The 23,654-nt window shown below is 36.4% G+C and overlaps 1 long non-coding RNA gene across 1 annotated transcript in view; it reads right to left on the bottom strand.

Moving 5' to 3' along the window:
• The window catches only part of LOC105867698 (uncharacterized), a 105,972-nt gene that overhangs the window by 80,465 nt on the left and 1,853 nt on the right, over positions 1-23,654 (bottom strand). The gene's annotated exons all lie outside the window — the stretch shown is intronic.

The following is a 23,654-nucleotide window of genomic DNA, read 5'->3' as shown; positions in this document are numbered from 1 at the left end:
TTTAACCTATTTTGAGTTGATTTTTATATAGGGTGAAAGGTGAGGGTCTAGCTTCATTTTTCTGCATATATATATATATATATATATATCCAGCTTTCCCAGCACTGTATATTAAAAAGGCTGTCCTTTCCCAATGAATGTTCTTGGCATCTTTGTCAAAAATCAGTTGGCTGTAGAGATGTGAATTCATGTCTAGCTCCTCTATTCGTCTATGTGACTGTTTTTATACAAGTGCTATACAGTTTCTTTTTCTACAGCTTTGTAGTGTATTTTGAGGTCTGGTAGCAGGATACCTCCAGTTTTGTTCTTTTTTGGTCAGGATTACTTTGGCTATTTGGGATCTTTTTTAGTTCCATACAAATTTTAGGATTTTTTTTTTCTATTTCTGTGAAGAATGTCATTGGTATTTTGATAAGGATTGCATTGAATCCATAGATTGCTTTGGGCAGTGTGGTTATTTTAAAGATATCAATTCTTCTGCTTCATGAGCACAGGATATCTTTCCATTTTCATTATCTTCAATTTCTTTCATCACTTTTTGTACTTTTATTTGTAGAGGTCTTTTACCTCTTTGGTTAAATTACTTCCAAGGTATTTTTTGGTAGCCGTTACAAATGGAATGGCTTGCTTGATCTTTTTCTCAGATAGTTTGTTGTTTATGTATAGAAACATTACTGATTTTTTTTATATTAATTTCATATCCTGCAACTTTACTGAATTTGTTTATCAATTCTAGGAGTTTTTGGTGGCGTTTCTATAAGGTCATGTCATCAGCAAACAGAGACAATTTGACTTCCTCATTTCCAATTTGGATATCCTTCATTTATTTTTCTTGCCTAAAATTGCTCTGGCTAGAACAGCCAATACTATGTTGAATAAGAAAGGTGAGAGTGAGCATTCTTATTTTGTTCCAGGTCTTAGAGGAAAAGCTTTTCCTCATTCAGCAAGATGTTAGTGGTGGGTTTGTAATATATGGCTTTTATTATGTTGAGGTACTTTCCTTCTATACCTAATTCATTAAGAGTTTCTATCATGAAAGAATGTTAAATTTTATCAAAAGCTTTTTCTGCATCTATTGAGATGATCACATCATTTTTGTCTTTCATTCTATTGATATGGTATATGACATTTATTGATTTGCATTTGTTGAACCATCTTTGTGTTCCTAGGATATATCCCATTTGATCATGGCTTATTAACATTTTGATGTGTTGGTGTATTTTATTTGCTAGTATTTTGCTGAGGATTTTTGCATCTATGTTCATCAAGGATATTGGCCTGTAGTTGTCTTTGTGTCCTCATATGGTTTTTGGTATCAAAGTTGTGCTGGCCTCATGAGTCAGGAAGAATTCCCTCTGCTTCATCTTTTTTGAATAGTTTGAGAAAAATTGGTATTTATTTTTTTGTAAACATTTGGTAGAATTCAGCAGTGAATTCAACTGGTCCTGGGATTTTCTTTGTTGGGAGACTTTTTATTACTGATTTAATCTCATTGTTAGTGTTCTGTTCAGGTTTTCTAATTCTTCTTGGTTCAGTCTTGGTAGGTTGTATGTGTCCAAGAATTAATCCATTTCCTCTAGGTATTTATTGGCATATAGTTGTTCATAGTAGCCTTTAACGATCCTTTATATTTCAGTGGTCTCCACTGGAATGTCTTTTTTTCCATTTCTGATTTTATTGACTTGGATCTTCTCTCCTTATTTCTTAGTCTAGCTAATGTTTTGTCAATTTTGTTTATCTTTTCAAAAAAACAATTTTTTGTTTCATTGATCTTTCATATTTTTTGGTCTCAATTTTATTTATTTTTAATCTGTTCTTTATTATTTCTTTCCTCCCACTAATTTCGGGTTTGGTTGTTCTTCCTTTTCTAGTTCCTTGGGGTTCATTGTTAGGTTGTTTATTTAAAATCTATCTAGTTTTTTGATGTAGACATTTGCTATAAACTTGTCTCTTAATACTGATTTTGCTGTATCCCATAGGTTTTAATATGTTGTGATAGTATTTTCACTTATTTCAAGAAATTTTTAAATTTTATCCTTAATTTCTTTCTTCACTCATTGGACATATTCAGGTGCATGTTGTTTAATTTCTATGTATTTGTATAGTTTCAAATGTTCCTCTTGTTATAGATGTCTAGTTTTATTTCATTGTAGTCAGATAAGATACTTGACATAATTTTGATTTTTTAAATTTTTTTGAGACGTTTTTGGGTCCTAACATATGATCAATCCTGGAGAATGTTCCATGTGCTGATAAAAAGAATGTATATTCTGAAACTTTTAGATAAAATGTTCTGTAAATGTCTTTTAGCTCCATTTGGTCTATGTTGCAGTTTAAATCCAATGTTTCTTTGTCATTTTTCTGTCTAGCTTGTCTATCCAATGCTGAGAAGGAAGTGTTGAAGTCCCCCACTACTATTGTATTGGAACCTATCTCTCCCTTTAGATCCAATAATATTTACTTTATATATTTGGGTGCTCCGGTATCGGGTGCATATGTATTTTCAATTGTTATAGTCTCTTACTGAATTGATACCTTTATTATTATATAATATCTTTCATTGTCTCTTTTTACAGCTTTTAGCTTGAAGTCTGTTTTGTTTTATATAGATATAGCTATTCCTGCTCACTTTCTATTTCTATTTGCATGGTATATTTTTTTCCATCCACTTACTTTCAGTTTATGTGCATCTTTACAAATGAGGGGAGTTTCTTGTAGGCAGCATATAATTTGGTCTTGTTTTTTATCCATTCATCTAGTCTATATGTTTTAAATGGGGAATTTAGTCCATTTACATTCAAGGTTATTATTGATAGGTGAAGATTTACTCCTGTCATTTTATTGATTGTTTTCTACTTGTTTTGTATATTTTTGTTCCTTGTTTCCTCTCTTATTATTTTTGTGTTTGGGTGGTTTTCTATGGTGATAAGATTTTATTCCTTTCTCTTTCCCCTTGTGTATTGGTTCTACCATGGAATTTTATAGTTTTGCATGTTTTCATAATGGTGATTATTATCCTTTCACTTCTAGATGTAAAACTCCCTTGAGCATGTTTTATAAGGCTGACCTAGTAGTGATAAATTCCCTTAGTTTCTTGTCTATAAAATATTTCATTTATCCTTAATTTTTGAAGAATAGTTTTTCTGGGTATTTCCTGGCTGGCAATTTTTTTCTTTCAGTACTTTGAAAATATCATCCCACTCTCTCTTGGCTTATAAAGAAACTGAGAAATCTACAGTTAGTCTAATGGACAGTTCCTTACATATGATTTGATGCTTTTCCTTTGTAGCTTTTAGAATTTTTTGTCTTTGACTTTTGACAATTTAAGTATAATCTGCCTCAGAGAGGACCTGTTTGGGTTGAGACTCAGGAGCCTCTCCTGCTTGGGGAAGGGCATTCAGTGGTTTGGCCAGCTTAAGGGCAGGTTTGTTTTGGGCAGGACTGCCAGGCTGTTCCTCTGGCTGGAAGTGTGGTGGCAGGGCTTGGTTTCCCTGCTGTGTAGGACAAGAGTCACAGCCAATACTCGGCTCAAGTTCTGTGCAGCTGGAGTTGTGTTATTCAGCTACCTGTGTGGGTTTGACATAATGAAGATGGAGCCCAGGTGCTAGAGAGATGTAGTGGCTACTAGCCCCCAGGGCAGGGTGCACTCCAGAGTTGATTTTGGTTCCAAGATGGTGCCATGCTACAGCAGCTTGGCTCAGAGGAGGTGGGTAGGGGGTAGAGAGTGCACACCCTGTGCTCCTAATCCAGGGCAATGCAGCTATGTGAATTCCTAGCTACGCTCCAAACTGGGCTCAGAGTTTATAAGGATTCTCCTGTTTTAAGGAGTGTAGAGGTTTGCAGTGGCAATGGGGCTGGTGAGGATCTTCTGCTTACCTTTTTCCTGCAATGAGAAGTCCCTCCTGACTGCAGGCAAGAATCACATTAATCTATTTAAAACAAAGCTCAGAGCAGGACGGAAGGTCAGGTGGCAGGCCGTTCCCCTGAATTTTTTATTTTAATTGAAATCAATTTTTGTATTCTCCTGTAAGTTAAAAAGAAGTTGCTTTTATGTTCTGGCCTTTTTTCACTCTCCTCTTTTTTTTGATCAATATAAGGTAAGGTCTGAAACTTCTTACAGTGATAAAAAATAAGAATTTGATTGATGAAAGGAGGGAAGTAGAGATAAAGAGGGAGGGAATGAATGAATTACAGTGAAAGGCTTAAAAACAAGCTTGTTATCATACTTAATATTTGCATCAAGATGATCCTTTTTTTCAACAGTAAAATATTTAAAGGGCCATTTTCTTCTAAAGGCTACAGGCCAAATTTCTGTGGGCTGTTCCAACCAAGAATTAAATTGATTAAATCCATAACTAGTACTAACTATAACAATCAAAATGTCATGGCAACTAATGATTGACCACCTGAAAGAGCTCAGGGGTATAAAATTATTTTCCATTAAATAATAATCATTCTTCTCCTAAAATCTTAGTCTCCTGTTCCTTGAAATTAAGTTCTTTCTGAGGCTTTGCTTAAATCTTTCCCACCAATTCCAGTTCCTAGAACCAAAAGTGTTTGTCTAATAATCAAGAGTCTTAACAAAATTGAAAACAATACAGGAACTGCTTGTACTTGCTTTTTAGTTTTTGTCCCAAAATGTTGGGATTGAATAAGTCCAACTATCATCCTGCAAATTACTGGAACTGTTATAACACACAAAGATTTCAAGGAAGTTCTAGTCCCGGAATTGGAGTAAACTGCATGCCTGATTTTTATTTCCTTTCCAGTCAGCCAGAAACAAAATTGTTTGGCCTAACACACATGTAAAATTTGCTCATTAAGCTCACCCACAATTAAATAAATACAAATAAAAACAATAAAATACAAATAAAAACAACATATAGATACTTTTATTCATCCAACAGATTAGATAAATTAGAAAGTTCAGCAATACCCAGGAAAAGTGATGGAGTCAAGTATAAGCACCCTAATATACTCTTCTTAGGAATACAAAGTTGTGCAGCCTTTTTAAAGTATAATTTCAGTATCTAAGAAATTAAAATATACATACCTAGTCACCTCACTTTTAGAAATCTGACCTAAAGATATAATAGAAATATATATACATACATATTTTAAAGATGTTCTTTGCAGGACCTTTTGTTGAAAAAATAAAAATAAATGGAAAAAAGTAATGTGTCCATTAATAGAACAATAAATAAATAAGATATGGTAAATCTATACAATGAAATACCATGCAAATATTAAAAGAATGAAAGAGATCTATATGAACTGTCTTAGTGTTGCCTTAAAGCTCTCCATGATTTAGTTAAATTAAAATTCTCATATAAAAGTGATGCAATTTTTTGTAAAACTAACCAAAGAAAACTTGCCCATGGTTACAACAGTATTAATTAACAGAATTTATATTGCAATCCAGAGATAGCTATCTCTAAAGATCATGTTTTTTTCAAGGCCCTGCTACTTTCTACCATGTACTAATATTAGCAGCATTGCTGCATTTTGTAACAAGTTCACAGGAAACCTCTGCTTTTAAAAATTCACTGATTCGAAAAGCCAAATCTACACAATAGATTAATTCAGGAGTAACTGTCTATATCACAATAGTTTAGTTCACTTTTCAAATGTATTTGGATTCAAGACAAGGATCCTTTAAAAGGCAAGATTTCCTGGTGCTTTAAAAACATGATTCCATTTACATAAACTTTAGGGAAATGTATCTATTATGTAAATTAAAGAATGCAAGCAATCTAAGACCTCTGACATTCCCTTTTCAAAGAGCATTATGAACAACCTGTCAAACCTGTAGTCCTCAATTTTCAGGTACAAAGGAATTGCACTATTGTCTCTGCCCTCTAAAAGTTTCTAATTCATCGCCTAGCACCGGGTAAGGCAAGTGCACTCTCAATTAACATTTAACATTAAGTGCTTAAATTTCATCACTGAAAGCCATACCAGCATCAGTTATCACTCATCCAAATGTTGGAGCAAAAGAATTTCTTGCTATATCAAGTTTTTACATCTTCCTTTAGCCCCTTTTATTCTCCCTAAAAATTGTTCCTAAAAAAATTAAGTTCCACGAACTGAATTTTTTGAGGGACCCATGGAGTTCAGGTGAATCACAAAACACATTATCTTTAACTTTCTAGCCACTGAAGACCAAATGACAAAGATCCATTCCATCCACAATCAAAGTCACTGCTGAGGGGAGCAGACGTACTATTCAAAGAGAGTGTGATACAGTTGAATTAGACACCAGAAGCGCCCAGGTTGTAGGCCAGGCACAAAACACCCCCCTCCTCTATGGCCTTGGGCAAGGCATTTCACAACTAACTCCAGTTTCTTCCCACCTGTAAAACAGATAATCATCACCTTCCTCTGGGATGTTTATAAATTAATTAGTTGAGGTTTGGAAAGAGTTGTGAAAGCAAAATGATCTTCATAAATGCTAAATATTAACTGATTTTCTTTTCAATTTCATGGTTTTATTTTGGCATTATGTATCATATTACATGCAATGAGAAGCAGGAAATATCACCACCATGTATCTGATTATATTTTCTTAAATTACATAAAGGCTAACCTCAGGGATTAAAAAGAGTCCCAAAGTATTCATAAGTCAGCATACATTATTAAGAGGAAAGATTTTTATTTGCAAGGCATCTTAATATCCTATAACATAGCCTAATATTTTTATGAGTTATGTTTCACAATCACTCTCACAGGTGGTATAGATTTGTCATGATCTTACTGTTCAGAAAATAGCCAAAAATTAAACATGTGCCTTGCACAGGCAACTTTCCATAATTAGAAGTCATGGTTTCTAGATTACCAATCTCTCCTATGAACATCTTTTGTACAAAAGAAATTGTCCAAACATGCATCCATAGGTGTATCTAAATGGTTTTTAGAGATTCTGCAGATGTCAGAAACAGTTTCAGCCTATACAGACAAAGTTCCATAAGCTCCGAAGTTCTCTCTAGATCCTTTGGCATTCGTCTATGCGTGTACCGGAAATTTTCTTTTTCAAAATATTTTTAACATAATCCATATTACTATTTAATTTGCTAGGAGGTGATTTGTTATCTCCTTCCAGAGCTAAGCAAAGGCCAGACCACGAAGAGCCCAAAATGCTGTGCTGGGGAGTTTGGACCTTACTCTAGAATAACAACCACGGGGACCCTCCGGTGGATAGGACCAAGGGACTTACATGACATACTCAGATTTACATTTTGGAAAACTCACTCTGACTTCATGAGGAAGGATGACCTGGAAAAAGGTAATATTATGTGCAGGGAGACAAATTAGGGGATCAAAGTGATAGTGAAAGATTGTGGTGGCTTGAATTAAGATTGAGGCAGTGAAGATGGAGATTCGAGATAGATAAAATCAGTGGGCCAAAAGGAGGCCAGAGGGGATGGGATCCAGAGCCCAGGAGTAGGAACTGAGCTTAGGTAGAAGGAGGAATATCTTTTCAATCATAATAGGGAAAAAGGAGAAGAACAAATATTAGTTGAAAGAATGAAGAAGGAACATGCCAAAGTCATCAATGCATGTCAGTGGAAAGCAAGAGAAACGTGGTCAGCAGATGGAGGTCAGCAGAAAACATCAGTGGATGGAGACGGCCTCAGAGGAAGAGGGCTTCTCACGGGTGTGTAGGCGAGGTGGGGAGTAAATAGAAACTTGGGCAAGCAGCCTGCACCGGGAGGCTCCCAGCAGAAGGAGTCCTGGGGAGCAGCCAGGTGTACCTTAAAGCAGGGGCGGAGGGAATGCTCTGCGAACCTGCGAATGCAATTGCCATGGAACAAAGCTTTGTTCTGCTACTTCCTCAGCTTCTATCAAAACGATTCTGAAGTCTAATTCTGATCTCAAATGTGCACTTTGAGCTGTTCCGTCCAAGAAAGTGTCATCTATAAATTAAAGGGGCAATGTTTTCTAGTTCTGCTCACCAAAAGAAATATTAAAATACCTGGCCACAGGGAATGGAAGGCTCAGGCCGCTCTTAACCAAAGGGTGGCAACCTCAGTTCCAAGACCTGTGTACTCTGGGACTTGCAGTCCCTGTGCAGGGATCACTAGGCATGACGAATAGTCTCAAAAGTCTTCTAAAATCATACAAAATACAACAAATTTCAGAGGCAAGTGTGCACATGTGTTCACGCACACACACACATAAGGAATGGTGTTATTCAGGCCAGAAATGAAACAAAAACATGTTTTAAAAGACTAATAAAAGAATAAGTAAATGCCCCTGTGACAATATGAAATGCTTTATCTGAAGTATACATTTAGATAAATAATACATCCATTTCCTAGGGAAATTTTATATCATGTTATAAGTAAATGAACATTAAAATCCTAAATTTGTTTCAAACATCATTTCCAAGAATCTCCCCAAGTTTGCTCATAAACTACACAAGACAAGAGAATGCCAAGGACTCTTTAGAGGAACATATATAGTGCTTGTTCCACTCAGAAAAAATAAATTATGAATTTTTTTCTATGCCACAAAAGCCACAAAAGGTCATCAATCCAGCCAAAGTATTTAAATATAGGTTCTGCCAGGCCACTAAGTCCGTTATGCTAAGCTGAGCAGGTGTCTTCTGTAGGAACCCTTCCATCTGAGGACTACCCCTTAATGTTTATCTCCTTTCACTTAATCTCACGAATCCTAATTTCTTGGGCCAAGAAAATGTTTTTTATAGAAAAATTTTTAAATCTCTATCCAAGCTGAAATAGTAATGGTATAAATGTTCTTTCACAACTAAAGAAAATTATCTCCCTTCTCTTCCTCTTCTGTCCATGTTTTTGTGCTTCTGGAAGACTTTCTATCCCAGGACACATAGTTTATGTACATAGGGCCAAATACAGAAACTCAGTCATTGTACAGGAGAAACTGTGTAGGGCCATGTCGCCTTGTTTGTTTTTTCTGGCCAGCTTCCCCAGAGAACACGTCTAGAGGGAAAATACATACTTCTTACATACAAAGTGCTATAATAACTCCTAGAATTTTACTTTCTTCAATTATTTCCTAATCTTGAAGAGTAAACTCAAGAAAAAGATGACAATGATGTCCCTTCTCAAAATCACAAGCACAAATAAGCTTTTTCTGAGGCATTAGAGAAAACTCTAGAGCTTCTGCATAAAGAAAAGGAAACAAATTCCATGCAGCCGTGTGATTATAAAAGGAGGTCTTACTCATGTTCTTCTCTATATAGATTTACGAGGGTTTCTGCTGACATGAAGTATGTTCTTTACTGAATTCCTCAAGTGAAGCAAAACCACACGTATCTGGTTCTAAAGCAACATACTGAGTCACTAGTTTACATAGTAAATGTGAAATAGTCATTTGGAAGCCTGGGGCATACCTGTGAAGTGGATTGAACCATAACAACTGTCTGGGAAAAGAAAAGAAAAAAAATTTTAAATGGTGGGGGAGGGGAACCCCACATTTTTAAATCACCAGTCTAAAATTCAGCTTACAAACCACATGAACAACTACTCACTAGTAAGAAGGTGCCAGCAGATTGGATGTTACCCACAGAAAGCAGGGGATGTTGGTGAATGTAGCTGCCTAATGAATGATCTCTTGCAGCTTTTGCAGAACACTTAATGCAAGCCTCATTTCTCCCTTAAATTCTAACTAGTGGCTGTTCTGAAATTGTTTGCCAAGGCACTACCTTTCTTCTAGTGTTTGGACCTGAGGGTCATCTTAGCCTGATCTCTCTCTGTTGCCGCTGGGTGGAATCAGTCACCAAACTCCTAGCAATGCTCCTTCTGTAATCTTACCCTCAAGTCCATCTTTCCTTTCATTCCTGCTGCAGCAACCTGACTTCCGGCTCTCACTATCGCTCCTAAAGTTTACTGCAATCTTACTAACTAGTTTTTGGGAGCCTAAACTTCCTCTGCACACCAAAGCCAGATCAATTCCCATATAACATTGCTAGGATCGTGGCCGGAAACTTAAGCTCCTTAGGTTCTCCCTCATTTGCCCCTCTTCTAGTCTATTTCTTAGTTTTATCACCTGCAACCTCCCCGGCGAGCACACACTTACCGTCAAGCAGGCAGAGTTAAAGGCCAAAACTCCCTGAAAAGTTTTGAAACCAGGGAATCAGGCTATACTGGGGACCCAATTGTTTTCTCTCATAGTTCAGAGAGCTCTGGAGAGAGGAAGAGCTATGACCTTGGGATCTTCTCCTCAAAAGAGAGGGCACACAGCACCTGATTGGGGTCACCTGGCCACTAGGGGGCTTTAACAACACTTTGGAAGACAAAAGGATTCCTGACAAAAGCACTTCACCTGTTCCTGGAGAACAACACTGTAGCCCTCCTACCTGTGCTGGAAAATACATTCACATTTTCTCCACCTGATCAGGTCCCCACAATTCTTAGAGGTCTCATAAAGGCTGCTAAAAAACAAAGTCAGTCAAAATCCAGTGTCAGAATAAGCACAGAGCTTTAAAACAGTACTGTAATAAATGATTTATGATTAGCAACTTCTCCAAGGAACTATGAAAGTAAAATCACAGACTATCCATGAGTAAAATGGGACACTGTGGAGGGACAACCAAAAGCTGCATCTGTTCTCTACTTTTCAAGAAAGAAAACCTAGGAGTACATGAGACTTGGGAAATTTGAATGTCGCTAAGGAGAAATTGAGTGGAAGATGCTTCGGTCATCTCTGGGGAATTCACTACTCCAGGGCATAGTTTGATTTCAGAGGCATTTGTAGTTAAGACCCTTGCTTTATAAATGAGATCCAGGCAAATCTAAGTGCTTACTTTAAAAACATCCTTTCCTAGCTGTTCAAAAGAGAACAAACTTAGAGCCTGTCATAAAATGTGCCTGGAAACTATTAATGTATCAATGGTCTTAAATGAAAACATTTCCTGTAAATACACAAGATCCAACACATGTTAACTAAAAGTAACTTTTTTTCCCAGAGAATTTCATACTTTATAACTATCAAGTAGCTACTATACCTTTGGTAAAATTAAACCCCTCGTTTAAAAACATGACTTTACATTTCAAAACTTAAAAGATTTTTCTAAAATATGTAGATATCATTAAATAAAAATCACTATAAATAAAATCACTATAAATAAAAATCACTGCATTAGACACCACAAGTTTGAGAAGGCCCACCTATTTAAGAGCAGTTTAATTTCTTCCCATTTTTAAAATCCTCTGGATTGTGAGTTTTTCCTACCCCTGTGAAAAGTCATATACTATGTAAAAACATAAATGGAAGAAAAAACAATAGGTTCTTCAATTTTTCCAGAAACATCCCTAATTAAAATTATATTTCTACCCAATACTTTTATCTAATTAAAAGTGAAGAATTCCACACCTATGTATATAAATTTGTTTGCTAAATCTAACCCAATATAGGGTTGAAATAATTTCTTTCTTTTTTTGGGGGGGAGGTGTTACTTTGAGATTTCTACCTTTGATTTTTTTTTTAGGTGTAATATTGTGAAGTTAGTACTTACTAAGTATGTTTTTTAGGCTGGGTGCAATGGCTCATGCCTATAATCCTAGCACTTTGGGAAGCAGGAGGATGGCTTGAGGCCAGGAGTTCAAAACTATGCATGTTTGTTACTAGTTTGGGCAACTTAATAAAATTTTTTCAAGGCCATTCATGTAGAATATATTTAAATAATTTTGAAATGTTATGGAACAAAACAAGTCTCTCAATAGGAGGTACAAATGATGTAGGTTTACTTGTTATACTAATTTTCTAGGGCTTCCATAATAAAGGACCACAGACTGGGTGGCTTAAACAACACAAATGTATTTTTTTCACAATCCTGGAGGCCAGAAGTCCAAGGTCAAGGCATCAGCAGGATTGAGACTCTCTCCTTGTGTTGCAATGGCTTGCTCCTTCCTGGTTTCTCACGCGGACTTCCCTCTGTACATGCCTGTGTCCAGATGTCATTCTTATAAAGAGTTTACTCAGATTAGATTGACCCACCCAAATGACCTTATTTTAATTATCTTTTCAAAGACACTATCTCTACATACAGTCACAATCTGAGGTACTGGAGGTTACTAACTTCAACATATGAGTTTGGAGGACATAAATCAACCCATAACACTTATCTTAAATGAATATGTGTCATATTTCTAATTTAATTGGCCACTATTAGAATACTTCATGCTTCTTACTTTATGCTAAAAGGGCCCTTCACAGTACAAAACCTTTTAATAATATTCTGCATGTAAGAATTATGCCTATAAATAAAACCAAAATATTTGAGCAAGCCAACAATTTATGGAATCAGGAATTAAATAGAACTCTTTGATAACTAACTATCTTGGCCCTAGGAAGCATATTTTTATCCAAAAATTTCTTAATTTACTTTTTTCTAAGTATAAAGATAATATAGAGAAAATGTTTTATCTTTATAAAAGACTAAAGAAAGTTAAAATTCCTGAAATAAGTAACAAGTACTTCAAACCCCACCCCCCAGAGGCTATTATTTTAACTACATTGGGGAACATTCTGCCATATCATCTATATACACACACAAACACACACAAGCATATAAAGACACATATAAAGACAGAAATTTTTTTAAAAGACACAAATACACACAATTTAATATTGATGGAATTGTCCTATAAAGTTGTTTACAAGGCTGCTTTTTTAAAAATTAAATAATATGCTATTTAAATATCTTTCTATGCCAGTGAATACAGTTATGACTCATTCTTTTTAATGGCAACATACAATTCCATTTTATGAATGCACAATAAGGATTTGATCCATCCTTTACTGATGGATATTTAAGTCACTAGTTATTTTTTTTCCAATTATTTCCAATGCTGTGATGATCTGTATATATATTTTGGGGCACTTGAGATAAGTTCCTAGAAGTGGAATTCTAAATTTTGATATCCAGTATCAAGCTGCCCTCCAGAAAGTTGTACTAATTTCCATTAATAATTCAGAAGTGCCCATCTTCCCACATTCTTGCAAATATAGGATATCACCAATCTTGAAATCATTGCCAAACTAAAACATTCAAATGTGATAACTCATATTTGCTTTACTTGTATTTGGTTGGTTACTAATGAAATTCTCCACCTTTTTTACATCTTATATAAAACACTTTTATTTCCACTGTATTTATTTAGGAAAAAAATCATTTCTAAACAACCACAAAAAAAAGGCAATAACAAGATTGTACAGTATTTCAGGTATCTATATATATCCTGCCCACTTACCCTTCTTCATTTATACCTTAAATGGTGGTAACCTATGAGCTGATTCTAAGAAACGAATCAACCAATAGGATTCTATCTCCCCATTGTTTTCACCAGGATTTCCTAAGGCAAGTGGAGCTGAAGCTTAATAGAGCCCATGGGGTAAGTCTTTATTATCATCAGTTAGAACCATGTATAATTTAAAATTACAGAGAAGGGAGAAGACAGATACAGTTTTGTGGTAGTAGGAGAAAGTCTTACTTAAGAAATCACAGGACCTAGAGTAGAAGTTTCAAATTTTTGGTTAAATTTTCAAGTAACTAAGAGAGCAGATGTGAAGAGGTATGTGACTAAATCCTGAGTCCATTTCTTACTCTTGGTTGGCTGAAGGGAGGAACACAATGAAAAAGAATGGAGAGAGAGGAATGGAAAAACAAATAATATTTGGACAAATTAATAATAATGAGGTCTATAATCATATAATTTACTGACTCCTGGTGGGCTATAGAGCCTGGCAAATATGGGAAGGTTAGGAAATGTTTCTCTTCTTCCTCACAAATTTAGTCAAGGATTGTGAACGTGATACCTCTATGGGCCAAACGGTTATTGTAAATGCGGAGAAGAGGTTAAGTGTTTGCTGCACCTCAATGCTATTCAGATTTAGAGCTTTTAAAACATGATGCTGGCCAAACAGCTGATGTCCACAGGCCCTCTTCCATCTGTGATTTCCCATAGTGTCACTTGCTTTAGACTGTAGTGATACTGAGAATTGACGTTTGTCCTGGTCCCAAGACCATTTCTGAGCTCAAATAAAATTTTCCATACCTCTGTTATCACTTATCTTACCCTCATGTCACTGTTATGGGCTGAATTGTGCCCCCCCTCCCCAGACTCATATCTTGAAGACCTAACCCTCAGTATCTCAGAATGTGACTATATTTGTAGACTGGGACTTTAAAGAGGCCATTAAGTTAAAATGAGGCCTTTAAGGTGGGCGCTAATCCAATCTGACTGGTGTTCTTATAAGAAGAGGAAATTTGGACAAGCAGAGAGAGACACCATGGATTGATTCTCACCCACAGAGCAAAGGTCACTTGAGGACACAGTGAGAAGGCAATCACTTGCAAGCCAAAAAGAGAAGCCTCAGGAGAAACCAAACCTGGTGATACCTTAATGTTGGACTTCTGGCCTCTAGAAGTATTAGAAAATAAATTTCTGTTGTTTAATCCGCTCAGTCTGTGGTACCTTATTACAGAAGCCCTAGGTCAGCAATACATTTTGTGCATACCTGCCAGCGTCTTCAAATAAAATGTTAAGTTCCTCCAGAGCAAAGGCTGGATTTTATTCAGTATGTCTACTGCTCAGCACAGTGACGGCACATGGCGGTGGTTACTCAACAGTTATTTATTGAGTGACTAAGTGAGCGCATTGTACAAATTGTATTCCCCTTTGTGACTAAGAGACTGGGCAGTCGAACAGGTAGAGACAAAAAGCCTGAGACATTTCAGGAAGATTTTCACTCGAGTGGACAGCAACCATCAGCCAAACGAATGGTGCAAGGGGGAAAACTTGGTTCTTTTTTTCTGTTCAGGGAGACCAGCTGCTAGGAGAAATGCCACAAGGAGCTGTAGGCCTCCTCCTGTCAGCCCTGACCCTGACACCCTCGGAGCAGTGTTTTCCCGTAACCGTGGCAGGCAGCGTCCCCCTCTCCTCCCACAGTGGCAACAAAAGGCAGCGCCCTGTCCGGGCTCAGGGGAGGGAAGGGCCTGGCGTTTCAGCACCACACGGTTCCTTCCAAGTGATGAAACCACTCGCCTACACCAGGCACAAAACGGATGCTGCAGGCCTCGGCCCCGATCTGCCATTGTGCAGTTACCTAGACTCTAGGCCATATTTTCCCAATTTGTTGAGAACTATATCATGTGGGAAAGAATTAAAAGGTTTACTAAGGTCAATACAAACATAATTTATTGCTTCCCCTCAGTCAACCAAGCTCATCTACTTAGGTCTGTGACTGGTTAGCTAAGTTGGTTATAGCATTGTCCGCTCAGGGGCAAGGTCAAGGTATCAACTTACAAAATCGGTTGCTTTCCCTCTGTGGCACAGTCTCAGGCTACTGCCCTAATAATTCAGTATTATTTTGGCCGCAGGAGGAACCTACAGGAAAAAAATCTGTATAGCAAAGTGAGGCAAGTCAAGGACACTGGTGGAAAATGGCCTCAGAGTGCATGCTGGGTACAACAGGTTAGGAACTTCTGGAGGGACCTGTCTTAGCCAGCTTGGGCTGCTATAACAAACTACTGTAGACTGGGTGGCTTAAACAACAAAATTTACCTCTCACAGTTCTGAGGGCCAAGAAGCCCAAGGCCAAGGTCCTGGCAGATCCAATGTCTGGTGAGGGCACTTTCCCTGGTTTGCAGATGACCATCTTCTCCCTGTATCCTCACGTGACCAAGAGCAAAGAGAGAGAGGAAGGTCTAGTCTCTTCTTCTTACAAAGATACTAATCCCATCATGGGAGCTCCACCCTCATGGCCTCATCTAAATCTAATTACCTCTCAAAGGCCCCACCTCCTAATACCATTCCCTTGGAGATTAATGTTCCAACATAGGAATTTGCAAGGCATGGGGAAGGCACAAACATGCAGTCCAGAACAAGACCCAATTCTCAGTCTTTAAGGGCTGGCTCTAATTTTGCTTGCTCTATAAAAGTGTTAAGACAATTTATGATAAACTTGAAAATTTTGTACATATTAATGTTAAATTGTCAGACTGATCAATTCCTTTCTTTAAAAATACATGTATTTTACTTAGGCATCTTATCAGTCAACTCTGAATTCTTCAGAATGTTTGTTCACACTCTGCAGTGACTTCATCTGATTCTTCTTTGACCCTAAGGTGTTAATCATCAGAACCTATAGATTTGAATAGTGCAGATCAATTATCTAATCCTTCACGAGTTCTTCTCTATGTCAGTTTGATTTTCTGCCCTCCTATCTATTTATTCTCTATCCTGGTTTCCATCTCACACTGACCAAATGTAAAAAATCTAGGATTAAAAACAAATAGCCTTGTTATCTACTACCAATTATCTTTCTTCATCAAATTAGAGGGAACATTTCAGTTTCTCCTCTTGGTTTAATCTTTTCCTTCCTTGAGCTGTTCTAATTTCACTCCTAATACACTACAGTCTTCATACACTTCCTGGGTAACCTGTCTTCATTCCCCATGTTGATGCATTCCAGTAATAGTGCTCAAAAGCATCCTCTAATTTTAAAAACTATAAGTATTATAGATTAATATTATATTCAATATGGAGTAATGCAATAAAATGAGTTTTCAAGTAAAGTACTCTTTGCTTCTGTCCAGACCAGCCACTTTGTAAATGGACGACACAAGATTCTCTGTAATGTCTTCATATTTCTCTAGCTTAACAACCTCAAATTTTATATTCAAAATGCAATTTAAAGGAGAGAATAATTTGTACACCTGAAGAAGATGTGTAAAGAGCTATCAAGTAATTCAAATCAGATGAAAGCAGAATTGAAAATTGGCATTACAATGTTTGATATCTGTGATCTCCAGTACCAGAGTAAGTCTCCTGGTATTCCAGGTTCACTACTTGATGTGTTTAGCCTAAGGAAAACACGAATGAATTGCTCACTTAAGTATCTGTTACAAGAAGATTACAGTGTAATATTAAGGAAATTCTAAACATCTCCTTTAATTACAAAGAAAGGGTCATTCTCTAATATTTAAAAAAACAATTACTCTAAATTAAATAGGATGATGCTACCTTCTCTGCCTAATAATATTCATTAGAATACCGGAAATGCTGTGCAAAGCTAAGCATTGTGTCAATCCTATGTCTTATACAGCACCAAGATCACAGGTTAAGAATCTATAAAAGTATGTACCAGTTAATAATTTATTCTCAAATTATGTTAATTTAAAATTCTAGGTAAACTAAATAAAAAAAGTTTCCATATCACATGTCATGTAAGTGAGCCAATGATATTACAAATACTATGTGCAATTTATTTTAACTTTGCAACTTTAATCATATTTTCTGTCTTCAGTGTTCAAATAATCTTTTAATAAGGTAGCACACAAAGGATTATCTAGCTATAAACAAATTTCAATTGACAGCACTAAAAACTTATTTTTATATCATGTGTTAATTTTGTAAAGCCAAGATAAAAAATTAGATTTGCATAATTCAAACATACATTTCTATCCACTATTTCTTTATACTTGGGTATAAATTATTCCACGACTGTTCACATATTTTACAGAGATCATATTTGCCCACTGTGTACACTATAAAAAGTGGTGGATGAACTGGAAAATTAATTGTATTTATTTGCTTATGAGAATGATGAGAATGATATTTGACATGCATGAAATCAAGACAAATCTCAATTCTTTAAGTTTGGATGCTGGCAAAATATCCACCATACTCCAGATAGGTCTGACACAGAAAGTGAAAAATTTGCCCAAAACATTAAAATGAATGTTTACTTTTAAATGATAATACGTCAGCCCGACCAGCTCTGACTTTTGGTTTAAGAAAAGAAGACATCATTTTCCCTGAACACTGCAACACATTGCCTTTACCCAGGGCTTTTTTCTCATGAATCTGGACATCTTCATAAACGTTAATTAATTCTCACTATCTTTATGACACCACTTCCCAGTACAAACTATTAGGCTTCGCTGGGTGGCGCGTCAGACGCTATGGATGCTATAATTACATAACAGTTCTGCTTTGACCAGTGGCCATCCACGGAGCTCACGTACACACTCATGGATCCTCCTACCAAAGATCAAACAGCCTCATCTGCAAATACCAAGATGGGCACTTTGGCACTCATTCCTTACTGGAACGGGACAACAGAGCACCCTCTAAACTATGTGGCCAGTCTCTTGTTCCTTAACTAATCTTAGCACAGCCAGGCATGGGAAAGTTTTTGCTGTTGAAAGTTTTAAACAGCAGGTGTTTGTTAACCTTTTAAACCAACAGAACAAAGCTAATAAATTCAAGGTGTATGAACTAATGTCTTCCATATAATTTATGCTAAAGCACCCTATTTAATGCAAATACTTCATAGTGCATAGTAATTCTGCTTCTCACAGTACTTACAGTGAAGTGAATTAGCTGAGAAATAAGAATGCCTTTGGGACAACAGGCTCAGACTTAACTTGAAAGGCTGAATAGGGCTTGTTTTGCCACATTTAATTCAGGATATTTAAGTTTTTTCTCTTTGACCTCAGACAAATTAAAGCATGTATAGAACCAGTTTTCTCTCCTCGGTGCAGACAAGCTCCAATCTCTTTTCTTTTGTCAATTTTTTTAACATTACAGAGAAAATACAATTGCCCTATTGCAATTTCTTGTCTAGCTATGTTTAGTGGCTGTGTGCGTGTTTTACATCCATGTAATTGGAAAACACATATTTTGTGTTCTGCTCTTTTCATTTAATAGTGCATGATAAACACAAGTGTAAGTATTGATTTAATTTATACAATTGCCATTTTTAATAGCCATAGAATGATTGTTTCTAATCTTTTGCTATTATTACCAGTGTTGATATCAATTTATTGAGAAAAAATTACTGTTTTCCTCTTCAGATTATTTCTATAAGGTGTATTTCCCTAAGTGTCAAAAAGCATAAACAATCTTATAGTTCTTATTGCAGGTTACGTGTATGCTCCAAAAAACTAATAAATGGAATCATTTACAGAAACATCAGCAATTGATGGATATAATTACATGAGCTGTTTAGAATAACCTTTGTTTGAGTTGCAATGTAAACTTTAATTTGCATTGGAACTGCTAATGACATTGTGAATATTTTCAAGTGATAATCTAGTATTTGCATTTTCTTTTGCATAATATATTTCCCAAAATGTGACCTGTGTAATACTTTCTCTCTCTCCCTCTCCCTCTTCTTCCCACCCTCAACCCCATCTCTATCTCTTTCTCTACCTCTTGCAATCTCTCTGAATAAAATTATATAGCATTCATTTTATTTGGCAGGCACTTCTAGGGACAGAATGACCCAATAAGGACAAGAAAGACGAGGTCCCAGCCCTCATAGAACTTTCACTGCAGTGAGGACATGCTATATACATATACATACACACATACAGAGACAGAGAGAAAATGTCACATAACATTCAATGTCTAAAACAGAACTGAATCATGTGGTTGAGCTTGCTAGACGGAGGGAGCTGTTTTAGAAAGGGACATCAGAGAAGGCCTGACTGAGAAGGAGACCTTTGAGCTGAGGACTGAATAACATGAAGGCGGGCCTTGTGAAGATCATGCAAAAGAACCCTGCAGGCAGGGAGGACAGCAGACAGAGTAACATCCAAGGCAGGAGTGAACGTGCGTGGTGGCCAAAGAACAGAAAGAGGGCCTATATGGCTGAATCGTAGTTATTAAATAACAAGGGGAAAAGAGGCATTGAGTGACATCAGAGAGATAGGCCAGGGCCAATCCTGCATAGGCCTTTTCAGGTTGAAAATCTGTGGGACAAAAGGGGGACTGAGGCTAAAGAAGTTGAGACATCACTGGGTTGACCAAAGTCAAGCAGGTTTCTCACTAAGTGACTTCTTGAAGCCTTTTAAATATGAATGTTCATTGTAAATTCAAGTGGGTAATACAGATCACAGGGTTTCCCAAATATATTTCGTATCAGCATCCTTTTTTCAGAAAGAAACTCTTGAGACTACTATTTCAAGGAAAATACTTTAGAAACACAGGTCCAAAAAAAGCAGGGGTCAGCAATCTATAGCCTGGGGGCCAAATACCAATCTACAGCCTACCACGTGTTTTGTACAACCAATCAACAAGAATACCTTTACATTTTTAAACAGTCTTTAAAAATTAAAAAAAAAGGAATATTTCATAACATGCAAAAACTATATGAAATTCAAATTTCCATGTCCATAAATAAAATTTTATTGGGACACGGCCACGTGCATTTGTTCACTATTCTCTATAGACTGCTTTTGTACTACAATCCTAGAGTTGAGTAGTTGTGACAGAGACCTATGGCCGTTTATGGAAATAGTTTGTCAACTTTTGGTCTAAAGCATCCGTTCAGTTACTTTGACCATAAACCTTCATATGACCTTGGATTATATCCATAATTTATGTATTTTATAGTAAATATTTATCAAGTATCATATTTCATATGCTGGGTTTTACCTCTTATTATTATGTTATTACATGTTGTTATAAATGTTTTGAAATATCTACTTATCAAACCTCGTTTCTTTACCTCTAGTAATGCCCTCCATTTCATATGTACTCTGAATGTGTGTTTCTGTAATCAACTGGATAATAGGCAATTCAGTTTTCTTAAACTTAAAAATATGGCTTCCTCTACTTAAAAATATAGTTAATTCTTTAACTTGTTTAGACATTTCTGAAGATTGGTGTAACATACACATTTATATTAAATCACTTTCGCATGCTATCTATTCAACCAAGAGCATATCTTAGTAATTCTTATACTCCTGTATTGCTCCTAGTTAAAGTCTAACAATATTTTAAGTCTATTTCTAAGCTGTTTACTTATTCCACTGATTTTTTTTCCCTAATAACAAAGACTTTTTGTAATTGTCATTTTATATGCATCTACCATGACCAGGCTACTATTATGACCTTAAAATTTGGAGCATATTCTGCTCCATTTATTGACCCATCTAAATACTTTTCAAGTTCCATAAAATATGTTTAAGGAGACTTTAGTTTTAGTGTTGCATTAAATTAATCCAGGGAGCGTTTTCATTTTATCATAACATAATTTTCCCACCAATGGCCAGATGTCTGTCAACCTACATACCCACTCTTTAAAAAAAAAAAAAAAAAAAAAAACTGTCCCGAATTATAACACAGGAACGCAATCAATTCTTTATAAATGCATGTTTATCTCAGCAGGCACTTTTCTGTTTAAATTTCTGTTAAAAATTGACATTTAATCATGGACATACTACTTGAATACATTTTCACTGTAAACTACTCTGGGGAAAATAGAAGCCCTTCCTGACACTCCTCATCTCTGTCACACATCGCACACAGAGCTGTGCTTCTCCTAGAGAAGCCAATAAACTTTGTCAGTGGGCTAGCGCTGGGGAACAGATCACAGACCATTCTGTTCTGTTTGTCACTCTCTTCCTCCAAAATTTTCCTAAATTTACTTTTCTTCAGGTCACTATAACTTGCCATATAACATTGATCTTCGGGAGATACGGCTAGAATTGGATTCTCTTCCACATGCTCAAAATGTAAGTTTTCAACTCCAATATCACAATTTGTCTTCTAGCAACAAATCTTTTATATTTCTGCAATTGCCTTTTCTTATCAACAGAGCTTATTAAAGGTCTGTTGTTGTTTTTTTTCCCCCTCAGATCCCTGTGACTAATCTCCCAATTTGGAAATAATAGACACTTAAAAGAACTACCAGTAGATCCCATGCTAATTAGAACCTCAGAATGTTCAACCTTCTAGAATGCTGAAAAGTCCCCTTTATTTATGGTGTTGGGTCTCTAAGGTGGGGCATATTTGGTTAAAATAAATTATGAGCTAGTTCTGGAGAATTGCTAAGTGACAACCAAATAAACAATAACTTACACATAGTGTAGGCCCTCAGAGACTATGATTTAAGTGCATAGATGGGTTTAGGTAGAGCAAGCAGGACAGCCAAGTGGGAAACATAATATCAAGATAAATTTGTAAAATCCCCATGCAAAGTGTGACCAATATATTAAAAATCTTGTCCCTGGTTTATTTGGATTGTGTTAAAAATAAAAGGCAATGTCTGTAAAGAGGAAGAGGGATGTTGGTGAAGTTTGCTGTTTGTTTTTCTGTAGTTTTCACCTGCAAGGCTACACTAACTTGCCAAAACAAACAATGTTAGCAAAACTGTCCTTTCAGCAGCTATATGCTAAGTCCTATAACTCTTCAATCTAGAAAAGCTGGTCAATCTCAAGATAGATAATGAGCAAAACAGTCTGAAGTTTTAGAGTTTAGGAGAGAAGAGAGGTTGATCAAACCCACTTGCCACACTGTTGCGTTTTGAAAGACTGTGGGAAAAGTGACTTTCCTCGTTAACAATCCCCACCCCCTCCTTTCCAGCTAAACGGAATGCTTTGCTATGCAAATAACAAGTCTGATCTCAGAGGAAGTAAAGGACTCCTGATAGTAAAACGAACTCACCTTTTGGAGGTAAATTAACTCTTTTAAGGTACCATTGAACAAATTACTTCTCCATGCTCTAAAAATTCTCTTAGTGCCCTAAACCCTCAAAATCGCCTGAGATTAATTTGCTCCTTGGAGGGTCAGGCCTCATAAAGAGTGAGTCCCATTGGAAAAACATCTTTTGTCTGCCCTCGTTAAGGGACACAAAAGAAGCATGTGGAAATCAGTCAGCAACTCGACATTTGTGTCTGACCCCAACCAACTGGAATCTGAAGGTTGAAAGTGTCAAGGTCAGTCTGAGCCTGGTAACCTGTCTGAATAGGTTTCAATTTGGTAATTATTATATTTAGATAATTCTGCCTCCCTTTCCCACCACCCTCAATTTCCAAGAAAACCAGTGCAAAAAATCACAGCAAGAAAACGAGGAATGCACCTCGAGTCCAGTGGGAAATTGCTCAGCCAGTGGCTTCTGAGCATATGAGACAGAGATCCTCCCTGTTCCTCCCTGTCCAGGTCATAGTTGATTTTCTCCAGAGAAGGAACATATTCCCAAGATGGCCAAATCACGAAGATACAAATCCTTCAGTAAGCTCAGTCAACAAAAATGTCTGAGCCTGGGATGTCAGTTAACCCACTTTTCAGAATACTTAAAGCACACAAAGGAGCATTCTGTTTAGTCCTGGGACCACAGTGCTTAAGCCTAGCCTTAAGAAGTCAGTAAGAATCTTAATAAGATTTGGACATGATGCACACAGCCCTGATATTACAGTCAGGCTGCTTAAAATTGCCTGAGTTAAAAATTTAAGTTTTAGACCCAGCCTACATTCTCACAAAGGAGTGGGGCTGGTTCACATTAACATATGTATAAACCACTCATTGAGGATTTAAAATACGTTAAGGTTATAATATTGATCTGAAATTAAGAAAAACAGAACATGAAATAAAAGCTATATGAAAACATAAATATATGGACACAGATGAAAAGGAAACAGAAAAACCTAAGTAGTTGTTTCAGGGGGATAAGACTTAAGTAAACTTGCTTTCTCATAGTTTTTTTAAAATGTCATTTTACCAAACACTAGAAGCAAAAGAAGAAGGAGACAGTTGCCTCTAACCAAATGGAATGAGATACTGCAATCAGACATGAAATGCTTGGGTCTGAGCTTTCTGGAGATGAAGTTAACACTCTGGGTTATGTACCTCTAACTGACCAATTAAAGAAACGTTATCAGT

Source organism: Microcebus murinus, chromosome 6 (assembly GCF_040939455.1).
Source record: "Microcebus murinus isolate Inina chromosome 6, M.murinus_Inina_mat1.0, whole genome shotgun sequence".
Lineage (NCBI taxonomy): Eukaryota > Metazoa > Chordata > Mammalia > Primates > Cheirogaleidae > Microcebus > Microcebus murinus.
This window is presented reverse-complemented; position numbering and strand designations above follow the sequence as displayed.